The following is a 12,894-nucleotide window of genomic DNA, read 5'->3' as shown; positions in this document are numbered from 1 at the left end:
ATAAAATGTGGTTCCTGGCCAGCAAAAGTAGTCACACCTGGGAACTTACTAGACAGCCCAATCTTCCAGCTTAAGCCTGTGCTATCTGAATCAGGGAGTTAGTATACGAATTGTGACTTGGTTTTCGGTGCTAGGTCTGCTCCGAGAAAAGGCTTCAGTGTTGTTCAGTTTTCTAAGTGACAGAATGGAGCTCAGAGTAAGGCACTGGAGATGGTGTCACTGACGGCCTGGCCATGCGTTGGTCAAACCCTCCTTGTACTTGCTGTGCAACCCATCGAGACAAACTCTCACACCTCATTGTTCTTCATCCACAAACTCTGGTGAGGCTTAGGAGTCACTGCAGAAGCTGGCAGAGCCACAGGCTGTGACTGGCTAAAGGGAACGGTATTTCCAGACATAGCAGGGGAGCTGCACATTTGAACTAACAGCAGCTGGGACACCTTGCTCATGCCAGAAAAAAATCCAAGCATGGGGAAGGGAGATGGCAGGACAGTGTCTGGAGGACGCTAAGGCCTTAAAGCTTTGGGTCCCAGTACAACTTACCTAGAAGCTGGGACCTTAGAGCAGTACCTTAACTTCTCTGAACCTCGGAATCAACAAATGCATAATGCAGGGGACAATATCTACCTTATGGGGTTATTGTTAGCATTGTAGATAGGAAAGGCTTAGTGCAAGACCTAGTGAAGAGGCAGGCAGTTATTACCGACATGATGGGATTGTTGAGAAAGGCAAAGATAACGAAGATGAAACTTCTAGACTGCCACGTGTTCTTTAGAAATAACAGCTGGCTGGGCAGTGGTGGCACACACCTTTAATCTCAGCACTAGGGAGACAGAGGCAGGTGGATTTCTGAGTTGGGGGCCAGCCTGGTCTACAGATTGAGTTCCATGATAGCTGGATATACAGAGAAACCCTGTCTCAAAACCAAAAGCAAAATGAAACAAAACAAAAAAAAAAGAGAGGTGGTAAGGGAGAAAAAGGGAGGAGAAAGAAAGAAAAAAGAAAGGGAGAGAGAAATGGAAGCTTTTTTTTTGTTGTTAGTAAGTGTGTTTCATTCAGTGTTGTTGGCTATGATGTCACCTCCCAAGGAAGTCACTGGATGGTGGCTGGGAGAGCAAGAAGTAGAAGGAAGAGAGGTAAACAGAAAGGTTATGGACAACTCGGCCTCCCATACTCGAGTACACTGAGAACTGCTCAGTGAGTAGGGAGACATGCTAAGAGCTTCACTGTTTGGTCCTTCCTCACTCCTTAGACCCCCCCTCTCAAAATCACACACACACTCTCTTTCACACACACACATGCACTCTCATACACACACATTCTTTCTCTCGCTCACTTGCTTGCTCCTCTGTCCCTCTGTGTGTCTCTGCTTCCCTTCCCCCCTTCTCTCCTGATCTTGCTGCCACCACCTCCCCAGTGATGGGATCACAAGCAAGGTCCACCAGAGCTGGCTTTTAACTCCCTTTGAAAGAATGAATTTGGGGAAAGAGTAGTATCTAAAGGATTTCACATCATGCAGTCTGATCCCACTTGTCTCCTTGTCCCCTTGAATCTCCCTCTGTCCTTGAAACTACCCCCCCCCCCACACACAAAAAAAACCCAAAATTTAAAAGAAAACCCCAAAACCAAGCCAATCAACCAAATCAAACAAACAAAAAGGAGGTGGGAAGAAGAATCTTTATGTGGAAACTGTAGTGTGGCCCAGTGAGGCACAGTTTACTCTTCAGTCCATTCATCTTTACTTGTAAGTGTTCATTGCTATGAGTCACTGGTCTGGTTCAACACCTCTGGCTTCTGCTCCACCATCAACAATGGGCTCTCACTGAGGTTCCTCTGGGATCTCCTGCTGTTGTCCTGTGTGGTGGTGGAGATCTTGCAGTTTTGGATCTGTAGGTCCAACACGCTCCAACAGTTCATTGATGAGGTGGATGTTGGGGTGGGCTAACTCAAAACCCTGGTTCTGGGCCTGGGTGGTAGTTGGGTTGGTCAACCATGCCAGTTTTCCCTCCCTTCTACAGCCAAGTATATTCCCTTGCCTGGTCCCCACTCTACCTGAAGTAGGCAGCTATGTGTGGCTCAGGAGACTTGGCTTTGCCAGTAAACAGAAATCTAATTAGCAATTGCGTTTCATCGTCTTTCCTGTTTCAGGGTGATTAGTGGCCAATTACTTTGAAGCACATTCTGTGTGGGTGCAGATGCTCACTGTGCATGCTGTGGAATATAAGTAGTTCCCATCTAAAATATAGTTTCTCCTTTATTGTTTTGTAACCCTTTATTGTGCCTTATGTGACAAAAAATTTCTCCCTTTTAACTGCTATGTAATATTGACTACTATACCTACTTTAAAGATGAAAAATCCCATTTATTTGTCTTCACATAATTGTGCTAAAGCATAAAACAATTCAGTAGCATTATGTTTTCTTAAGGCTAATCAACTTTTTTGAAATATTTTTAATTATTATGTTTATTTGCTTGTTTTTGTGCAGGCATGTGAATGCCTATGCACCCCACCTGTGTGCATGTGCACACACACACACACACACACACACACACACACACACAGAGGCTAGAGAAACCAGTTATCTCTTCTTCCTCCCCCTGGTTTCAGGGCTCAAACTCAGATCATCAGGCCTAGGGGCTACTACTTTTACTTGATGTAGATGGGCCTTCTGTCTATATGTTATTTTCATTGATTAATAAAGAGACTGCCTTGGCCCTTTGATAGGACAGAAAATTAGGTAGGCGGAGTAAACAGAACAGAATGCTGGGAAGAGGGCAATGAGGCAGATGCCATGAAGCCAGCCGCCAGGTCAGACATGCTGAATCTTTTCCTGTAAGCCACCACCTCGTGGTGCTACACAGATTATTAGAAATGGGTTAATCAAGATATGAGAGTTAGCCAGTAACTAACTCTCTAGAGATAATGGGCCAGGCAGTGTTTAAATGAATACAATTTGTGTGTTGTTATTTCTGGGGCTAAGTTAACCATGCAGGAGCCGGGCAGGACGAAAAGCAGGCCTGCCCGCAGCTCCTGCTACATTTACTCATTGAGCCATCTTACTGGCTTCCATTTTTGATTTTTTTTTTTACTCTAAGCTATTAGCTAAATATTTAGTTGTAATACATATGAACTTGAATTTGGATCAAACAAGTACAAACAAGACCAATTGTGGCATTTCTGAAATGTTATATATTTCTACACAGAGACCCGTGAACTCTTTTTAAAATTTCTATCGGACTGTATTCACTAATGCCACTTTATGCCCTCTGAAGAAACTCCACTTCTCACCCTACAGGTTCCAGTGATAACAATAAGGATGTCATCATAGAACACCTTTGAAGACCTTATTTTGTTCCAAATACATTAGATATGATGTGTGTTAGATAATCCTACAGCTTCTCCCGGGACGTCTGTTTTACATCTGAAGAAACAGAAACAGCAGATGCTAAGCTACTTCCCCAACTCACACTATGGCCAGGGGTCAGGGAGAGAGGAGGAGCCAGCCTTGCTCTGGAGCCTGCATTCCCAGTTTCCCTCTCTATGGCCTAACTTACCCCAGTGTGGGATGTCAGCATGCAGCAAACAGGGCAGAAGGAGCCGAGCAGCTATATCTAGTTTCACTCCCCCCATGAAACCCCAATAAAACAACAGCAAAGAGATTTCTTTGCTAGACACCTTCAGAAAGGAGAAAATGGGATATGAGATGGTAGCAATCAAACTGAAGAAGCTGAACATTGGACGTGGGAGCTGAGGCTGAGCATGAATGCAAGCAGGGAACTTGCCTGTGATTAATGAAAACCCCAGGACTGACCTTGTCTCCATGGCTGGTGATACTAGATGTCTCTGGGCTGGGAACAAGGGAAGAAAGATTAAAACTTGTTGAGAAACTGATTCTCAATCCACCTGGAAGTTTTCTCCAAACTCTCATTTTCCTCAACATTGAAGAATTCTCTCTGTAAATGAAAGAATCATTAAAATCACCCCAAACCACAGTTTTAAATGACAGTTTCGATTCTTTTAATAAATACCATTTTGTACTCATGAGAACGGTTAAAAATATAAGGGTGACAGAGCCAAGTGTTAGAGGGATACTAAAAAGACCAGAGCTCTTGTATTGTGCTTGTAGACCTATAAAATAGTAACACTGCTTTTGGGGAACTGTTGGAGAGTTTTCTGGAAATTTAGGCTTATATTCAGTCTGTCATCAACCAATTCCACTCCCCGGTACTTACGCATGAAAAGATGAAAATGCATATCCATGAACAGATTCACAGAAGAGAGTTGTTGTCAATGTATAGACTTGACAACAACGTGACCAGCTGCCTCATATACTTAAGCACATACCTTCTGTGCTGTGATGGACTGTACCCTTAAACTGTGAACCAAGATAAACCCTCCCCTTATTCTTTTTTTGACTTCTTTTAGGCCTTCTGACATGGCAAAAAAAAAAAAAAAAAAACAAAAAAAAACAAAAAAAAAAAAAAACTAATTCATACCTGTAGCAAAATACTACACGTACCTAGAGATTTTACCTAAAATAATAAAAGTTGTTAGGTTTTAGAAACTTCCCAGGAGCTTTATGCAAACCCATTAACTCAGTCCTTGTGTTTCCTTGGGTTGACATTTGTAATACATCAAATTTACAGCTGAGGAAATGATACCATAAAGAAACTTGCCCAACAACACACAATGAGGCAGAGCTGGGATTCGAACCCATGAACACACCTTTAGGTTTTGCAAACTATGCCACTACACTGTGTGGTCTCTTGGTGCCTGAGAAGTTGGCAAGGTAGTACAAGAAAATAAGGCTGAAAATACAGGCACCTAAATAACGAACCTGACAATGGAGCAACTTCTGACAAGTTTTGCTAGAGTAGAGTTTGGATAGCTCTAAGAGACTGGGCTCTTGACAGCTGTGACTGAGACGAAGGGACAGTCATATTATTATTTTTTTCTTCTTTGATAGTGAATGTCCTTGTTTGTTCAGGGCGAGGAGAGTCCTGATTAATATTCTCTCAGAGGCCCTCACAATGATAGGTTATTTTACACACTCCAACTTTTGTGAACAGAATGTTCTGCCTGGTCCCACAGCCATTCAATCCCAAAGAAACACAGAGGTTTATATTAATTATAAACTGTTTGGCCTGTTTTCTCAGGCTTATTACTAACTTGTTCTTAAAGCTTAAATTAACCATAATTCTTATCTATATTTATTCACGTGACTTGGTACCTTACACACTAAGGCATTCTCATTTTGCTTCCTCTGCCACTGGTTGGTGACTGCAGACTGAGCCTTTCCTTTTTCCAGTATTCTCCTAATTTTGTCTCCCTGCACTTCCGGCCTGGCTACTGGCTCATCAGCATTTTATTAAACCAATACTAGTGACAAATCTTTACAGAGTACAACAGCTTTATCCCACAGCACCAACTTAAAAGAAAATACAACTATAAGCTAGCCAGGGTTTTAGTAGAGTTTGGGACCTATGAATACAATCCCCCTGTCTGGGACTTCAGCCTGAGACTGGATGTAAAAGAACCATATTTCAAGCAAGAGGATAAAGAATATATGCTAAGTATGTGAGAGCAAAAATAAGAAGCTGAGGTCCTTGCTGCTCTGGGAGCTCCTACCTTAGCCCAGGAGAGCTCATCATGAGGCTTCTTGCAACACGAGAATCTGAGAGCTCTGGTAAAATGACTATGTTTGGGGTTCCTGATGAAATAGATGTGTGACATTCTTGACTTCTCTTCGTCTAGGTAGTAAGAAAGCTTCGGAACCATCAGCAGATAACTGACCATCTCTGCAAAGCAGTTAAACACGTCTGTGGCAAGTCTCTGCCATGGAGTTTGCAATAAAGAGACACTTGTGTATACTAGCTTCAATAACGATTATAAAAGAGCTTTCTGTTAACATTTTATGTCTGAAAAGATGGAGTACATGTTTGAGAATTTTTCTGTCTGAAAGACATCTAATGATTGGCATTAACTTTACCCTCTCTCCCCTTAAAGTCAGTTTGTTTATGCAAATATTTGGTCCTCATTGGGCATTTACCCCATTGATCAATGCTCTGAATGCTGTGTGTCATTCAACTCTATGCTCTCAAAATTTATTTTTAGGGACATTGTTGGTAGAAAAATTGAACAAAAACCAGGTAGAGTGACATGCACTTTTAATCCCAGCACTCAGAGGCAGGTGCATCTCTGTAAGTTTAAGGCCGGCCTGGTCTACATAGTGCGTTCCAGGACAGTCAGAACTACATAGTGAGACCCTGTCTCATAAAAGTCAAAGAAAAACAAAACAAAAAAATCAAAGAGTAAGGGAAATATTTAACAGCATCAATGCCTTATAAATATTTTTTAAAAATTAAACAAAATGATGAAGCAACAATATAAGACAGCAAGCCAGGGTTTGTAAATTACAGTGGGACACCAAGTCTTCCTAGCATTTCTCATGAGCCAGACTTCCAGCTGCTGCCTAGGACATGGCCAAAGGCTGACAGAAATTTAAAGTTGATGACAACCATAAATTTTGTCTTCAAAACTGGAAAGAAATTTGAAAAATATTATCATCTGATGCACTAAATCTCTTAACAGTCTGGACATTTTTTTTTGTCCTTGTCTAGAGATGAAATTTAGAGACTCTTGGCAGATACAGTATTAAGCTTTGTACAGAAAAGATGTTGCAAGGAAAATGATTTCTTGTAAATCAAGCCATTAATCAAAGAATTGTGGCTTCTAATTATGGTGGTTTAAATAAGAATGGCTTGGATAGGCTCATATATTTAAATGTTCAGTCACCAGGTAGTGGCACTATTTGAAAGGATTAGAAGGATCGGGAGGTAAAGACTTGTTGGAGGAAGTGTGTCACTAAGGGGTAGGCTTTGAGGTTTAAAAAGCCTAAGCCAGGCCCAGTGATTTTCTTTGCCTCTCTGGACCTGTAGATTAGGATGTAGTTTTTCCACTATTGCTCCAGTGCCACCTGGGCCATCATGTACCCCACCATGATGATAATAGGCTAAACTTCTAAAACTATATACAAGCCCCCAATTAAATGTTTTTTTTATAAGCGTTACCTTGGTCATAGTGTCTCTTTACAGCAATAGAACAGTGACTAAGACACTGATGTGCCTAAGACAACAGGAACTTTTTTGTGTGGTTCTGTTTAGGGTATTTTCTACCTGGAATGAAACATGAGAAAGCTTTGCATGATATAAAAGGATGCATTACAAAGCCTAATAAGCAACTTCATATATTTCCTTATTTTCAAAAAGCAGAAGTGAAAGCTGATTCTCCATTATAATTATTGAAAGCTTGGGATTGAAGCAATGTTATAGAAATAAAGTTTGTGTCAGTTTTTGGCTTCTGGGTCACTTTGGCCCATTGCGTCCTATCATTTCTAGATGAAGCATTTGAAACAATGGGTATGCATTTTCTGGACAAGCAGGAAGAAGCGGGCATTGGCACTAGTTAGTTACAGTATTGGAATGTCACGGAGCGGTTTAGCGGCTGAACCAGTGGCACAGAAGCAGCGAAGCAGAGCCATCAGGCATTGCAGGGAGTTTCCAAGTAATCAAGTATCTTTCAGCGGGCTGAAAGTGGACATCTGCCTTTGTTACTTGGTACCTTCTGTCTTCTGCCTTACTTGAGACTTTGTAGAGCTGTTGAAACACTTACTGCTCTGAGTGTTAACAGCCCCACTCCTGTTGAAAAAGCAGTTGGCAATGTTCTCATTAGAAAAGCAGGAATGGACTGAAAGGTGTCTGCATGAAGCCTGTAGCCAAGGCCACACTCCCAGACAGAGCACAGCTAATGCAGGCAAGGAGCTTAGGAACTTGCTTAATGATGCTGTGACTGTGACTGACTTTTAGGATCTGACTAAAATTACACTTTGGAATAAGAGTTGAGACTCAAGACAGGAGAGAGAACCCATGTACCTAAAGAAATATGAATTAAAAAATTTAAATGAGGAAAACAATCCAGCAAAATAATTAAGTTTCTTGTGTGACCAGCTAGAAAGTGGTACCTACGATGAACTGAAACTTCCAGAGGATAAGCAGTCTAACAAAAATGTGACTTTTATGAGAGAAACCATGAAAATAATTTGAAAGATAGGAGATGTTTCTGAATAAGGAGACTCAGCATTAAAGCTGAATTCTTATTTGTCAATCAAAATTTAAAACCTTTTTAGCTTAACAAAATGATTCTAACATTGAGCTAGGTAATAAAAATAGAGATGAGAATGGCTTATAAAATCTTGAACAAAGGGAATATTGAAGTCAGACTCACACTACCATATAGTAAAATACAATATAGGACCCTGGTGATTAAAGCCACATGGTATTGGCAAAGAATTGACAGATCAATGAAACACAGTGGATAAGTCAGAAACAGACTCCAGTATGTAGAAAAACATATAACAAAGGAAATGTCATAAACCAATGGGGAAGGCTTTTTCTTCCAACAAATAAGATTGAGAGCTCTAATAAACTTCAGAGAAAAGCACAATCCTCAGAGAAGAAGAAACATGACTGGTGCATAAACACGTGTGACGATGCCAAGCTTTGCTAGGAACTGAGAAAATTCAGTTCAAGGCCACACAGATTTGTCTCTTAATGCCCACTAGACTGGCCAACATCAATAAACCTGGATTCTGGAAGGAACATGGATAAAGGCAAAATTTTACATCTTGCTAGTCTGCGGGCCCATCCCTCCACTCATGTTGAAATGTTCACTGCCCTTAAAACTTGAAGGCTCATACTCTATGCAACATAACATCTTCAGTCCCCAAAATAGATGTCATAGGAATTCTTTGTGGGCACTAGATTCATGTAAAATGTTCTTAGCAACATTGTTGATACCAGTGAAACAATAAGCAATCAAAATAGCCATTGAAAAAAATTAAAAAGCAAAATATGCCATATTTACAAAATGAATGGACAAAATAAAAAAATGATGAGTATAAAGAAAAGTGTTGAGGAAAAAAGCCTCACAAACTACCAGATTTTGCATGGTAATATTCCTATAAAGCTCTAAGATCAGTGAAAATTGGGAGTATGGGGGTGGGGGGGAAGAAGGGAGGGTGAAAGGGGAGGAGGAGAGGAGAAGGGAAGGGAAGAGGAGAACATCAGGGAACAGGATGGTCGAGATGGGGAAAGGACAGAGAGGGAGAGCAAGGAAAGAGATAACTTGATTGAGTGAGCCATTATGAGGTTAGCAAGAAACCTTGCACTTGGAAAATTCCCAGGAATTCGCAAGGATGACCCCAGCTAAGACCCTAAACAATAGTGGAAAAGGTACTTGAACTGCCCTTCCCCTGTAATCAGATTGATGACTACCTTAATTGCTATCATAGAGCCTTCATCCAGCAACTGATGGAAGCAGATGCAGAGATCCCCAGCGGAGCACGGGGCTGAGCTCCCAAAGTCCAGTGGAAGAGAGGGAGGAGCAATAATATGAACAAAGGGGTCAAGACCATGATGGGGACACCCACTGAAACAGCTTACCTGAGCTAATGGGAGCTCACTGACTCTGGACTGACAGCCATGGAACCAGTATAGGACCAAACTAGGCCTTCTGAATGTGGGTGACAGTTGTATGACTGGGCCAATCTGTGGGGCCACTGGCAGTGGGACCAGGATTTATCCCTACTGCTTGAACTGACTTTTTGGAGCCCATTCCCTATGGAGGAATATCTTGTTCAATCTAGATATAGTGGGGAGAGCCTTGGTCCTGCCTGAAAGCAATGTGCTAGACTTTGTTGACTCCCCATGGGAAGCCTTATTCTCTCTGAGGAATTGATGGGGATAAGGGTGGTAGTGGAGGGAGTGTGAGGAGGGGAGGGAGTGGAAACTGGGATTGGTATGTAAAATGAGAAAAGATCGTTTTTTAAAAAATGAATATTTTTTTTAAATAAGGCCCACCACACCTGCCCAATACTACTCAAGAGGCAAACTCTAGTCCTTATGGTTCCATAGGAAACACTTTATCCACTGACTCACTTTTCCATCCAGATAGACCTAGTTTTTAAGCATAGCATGATTGAAGCTGACACTTCTTTGTCCTGAGAGATGGCATTACATATCGTTGGGTATTCAGTTCCACCCCTGGTGATATCGGCAGCCTCCGTCTCTCAGCTACCACCAAATGTTCCAGACATCAAGTTGGAATGTTCTGAAAGGGATACAATTGTCCAGAAAGAGAAACCCTTGCCTTGCCATTCTTCTGAGGGCTGGGATCAAGAAGCAAGGCAGGGAGGGCACAGTGGAAGATCATGGAGAATCCAAGTTACTGTAGCTCTCTGCCTCCCAGTGGGATTTGTAGATTCATGCACAACACTTCTTGTGACACTTTATTGTTTGCACTATATATCCCTACACAGGAAACTACAGGCAACTGAGGAAAATCTGGGAGCAGGAGAGGTGGTCTTCCCTAGGGAAGAGCACATGAATTGATTGTTCAGGGCCAAATGGCCAGCCCTGAAAGATGAGTTTGGAGGACAGAAAGAGAAGGGAGAAATGTTGCAACTGTATTATAATCTCAAAAATAAAATAAAAGGGAAATATTTTTAAAATATAAAGCAAAAGAGATATATAAAAGACAAAAAACAGATATATATGATAATACATAGTAATGATACTGTATTAAAATGTCTCTAAGTTAGTACTATACTTCCTCCTAAGATATAAAAATTATTCATGGCTGCTCTTTTCTCCCCCCCTCTTTTTTTTTAAAAAAAAAGAAATCATGTCTCTTACACAGACCTATATTGTATTATAAAAGCTATAAAAATAGAGTGAAAGGCATGGATATCCCCTGATTATATGGAAATGTATAAAAAAAGCTGAAATTACTTCAGAACACAAGAAAAGGCTCATTTATTAGTTATTCATTTATACTTATTCATTACTTTCAATAAATGGAGTTTGATATAGGATGATAAAACATTCTTCTCTTGGTTGTCTATACCTCTGCAAATGTTTATCAATCTAGTATGAATCCAGTTTCTCTTTATAATGGATAGGAGAAGAAAGGACTTGAAATTATTTAAAAGTTTGTTAACTTTGCAACTGCTGACTTGGTTAGCCCCAGGCCTGTGATAAACCCTGGCGTTTGTTTAATCTGTTGTCTCCCAGCTGACACACAGCACGCTCTGCTCTTTGTATTTCTACTTTTTGTGACTGCTTTGATCAAAATCCGATGATGTCAAAAACAAAACAATAGGATCCGGGGCAGTGGCTGAACTCATTTAAGTTCAAGAAGTTGTTTAAAGCATTGTCACAGTCAAAAAAAAAAAAAAAAGATTCATTTCCTTCAAATCAGATCCAAACTGTGGATGAGAAAAGAGAGATCGTGTGATTTTCACTGTACTTATTGAGAACATAGGACCACATGTTAGCTGATGAATGTCCACTGGGAGTCGTGCAGTCCCAACAGAGGATCGGATCAGCCAACACACTCTAGAATTCCTTCCTCTACCCCACGAAGAAAATACTGATTTCTGTCTGTTCAAGAGAAAATTTGCCAGCTATTTTTATGGCATAAGCATATTCCACAGGTCACTAGTTGACTGTTTTAATAGATAAAGCAACAGGCCCAACCCTGTGGTCTGTGGTTGATAAAGTAAAAAACCAGAGCCCCGCCCCTCAGATCCCAAAAAGATAAATTCAGTATTTTTCAACAGTCAACTTTGTTACCTATCTTCCCAGAACATATGACAAAGACTGCAAATATTTTGGTTATTGCCACTTGCGTGATGGCCCAGGTGCTGTTAAACCTTTAGCGTACAGCCAGCCCTTCTTCCTCTACACCAGCTGTAGTGCCAACTCTGAGGAAGCTGGATGTGACTGTTGGACAATAACACTGTGTCTCCAAAGCTCATTCTCCAGCCCACTTGAGTATGCAGAGAATCTGTTAGGCTTTGAAATTCCCATCAATAATTCCCTGTGATTATTTATGTCACAGGTTTTAATAAAACCTAGTGGTGTTGGCCTCTTTATCTACTCTAAGCTAGCCTTCAGTGCACAAAACAGCAGATCATTTTGGTATTGCATTTAATCGTAGTCAAGTAAAATTCTCATTGAGCTGTGAAATACCTCTGAGTTTCTCTTCAGTGGGTCTCTGCAGCGTTCTTCCAAGTCTGGGTGAACAAGTCTCTATTTAGGAGCCGACCCATATTGGTCATCTTAGAGACACTAAACCAGGAAGCTTCCCCAACTCTGGTAAGAAATTCTGATCATCAACAGGGCAGGGAAACAAAACAGAATATAAGAGATGCAAGATGGCTTTCGAGGTAAATGAGGAGACTGCTGTAAACTGGGTTGTCCAGAAGAAAAGAAAGGAGGGTTGGAATGCCTGTACCAATTTAGTACCATAGACAATAGCCCAGAGCAGTATGCTTAGAAGGAAATGCTTTCCTGATTATCAAAATATAATATAGAATAAGAATAATAAGTAGATCGCTCAAATTATGTAGACAATAAAGTATTGTTCACAGTATTCTTTATTTCACCCTTATTTGCGATTAGACTGTAATACCCTGACCATCTTGAGATAATGATACTATGAGCTGACACGCTGGGAATGCCACTATGTTAAGAGAACTTTCATCAATTTCTCTGGAATTTAGAAAACAGCATTGAAGAAATGCCTCCAATGAGAAATTAGTATTTATTTTCATACAGTGATAATGTATCTTTAAGGTTTTTTTTATCTCCTTAACATTGACAACATGACTGATGAACTTGGTAGTTTGAGAACTCTCCAAGGTAATGACATCACAATGTGTAATTTGTCCCTTGTGTACTCGGAGAAGTCAAAGTCCTCATGCACACTTAAAGCATCAAGAGGCCTAACTTGAAATGGGAATATTCTCCAAAATAAACAAGTTGAGACGTTCT

The sequence above is a fragment of the Myodes glareolus genome, chromosome 4, assembly GCF_982192425.1.
Source record: "Myodes glareolus chromosome 4, mMyoGla1.1, whole genome shotgun sequence".
NCBI lineage: Eukaryota > Metazoa > Chordata > Mammalia > Rodentia > Cricetidae > Myodes > Myodes glareolus.
Note: the sequence above shows the minus strand (reverse complement) of the source record.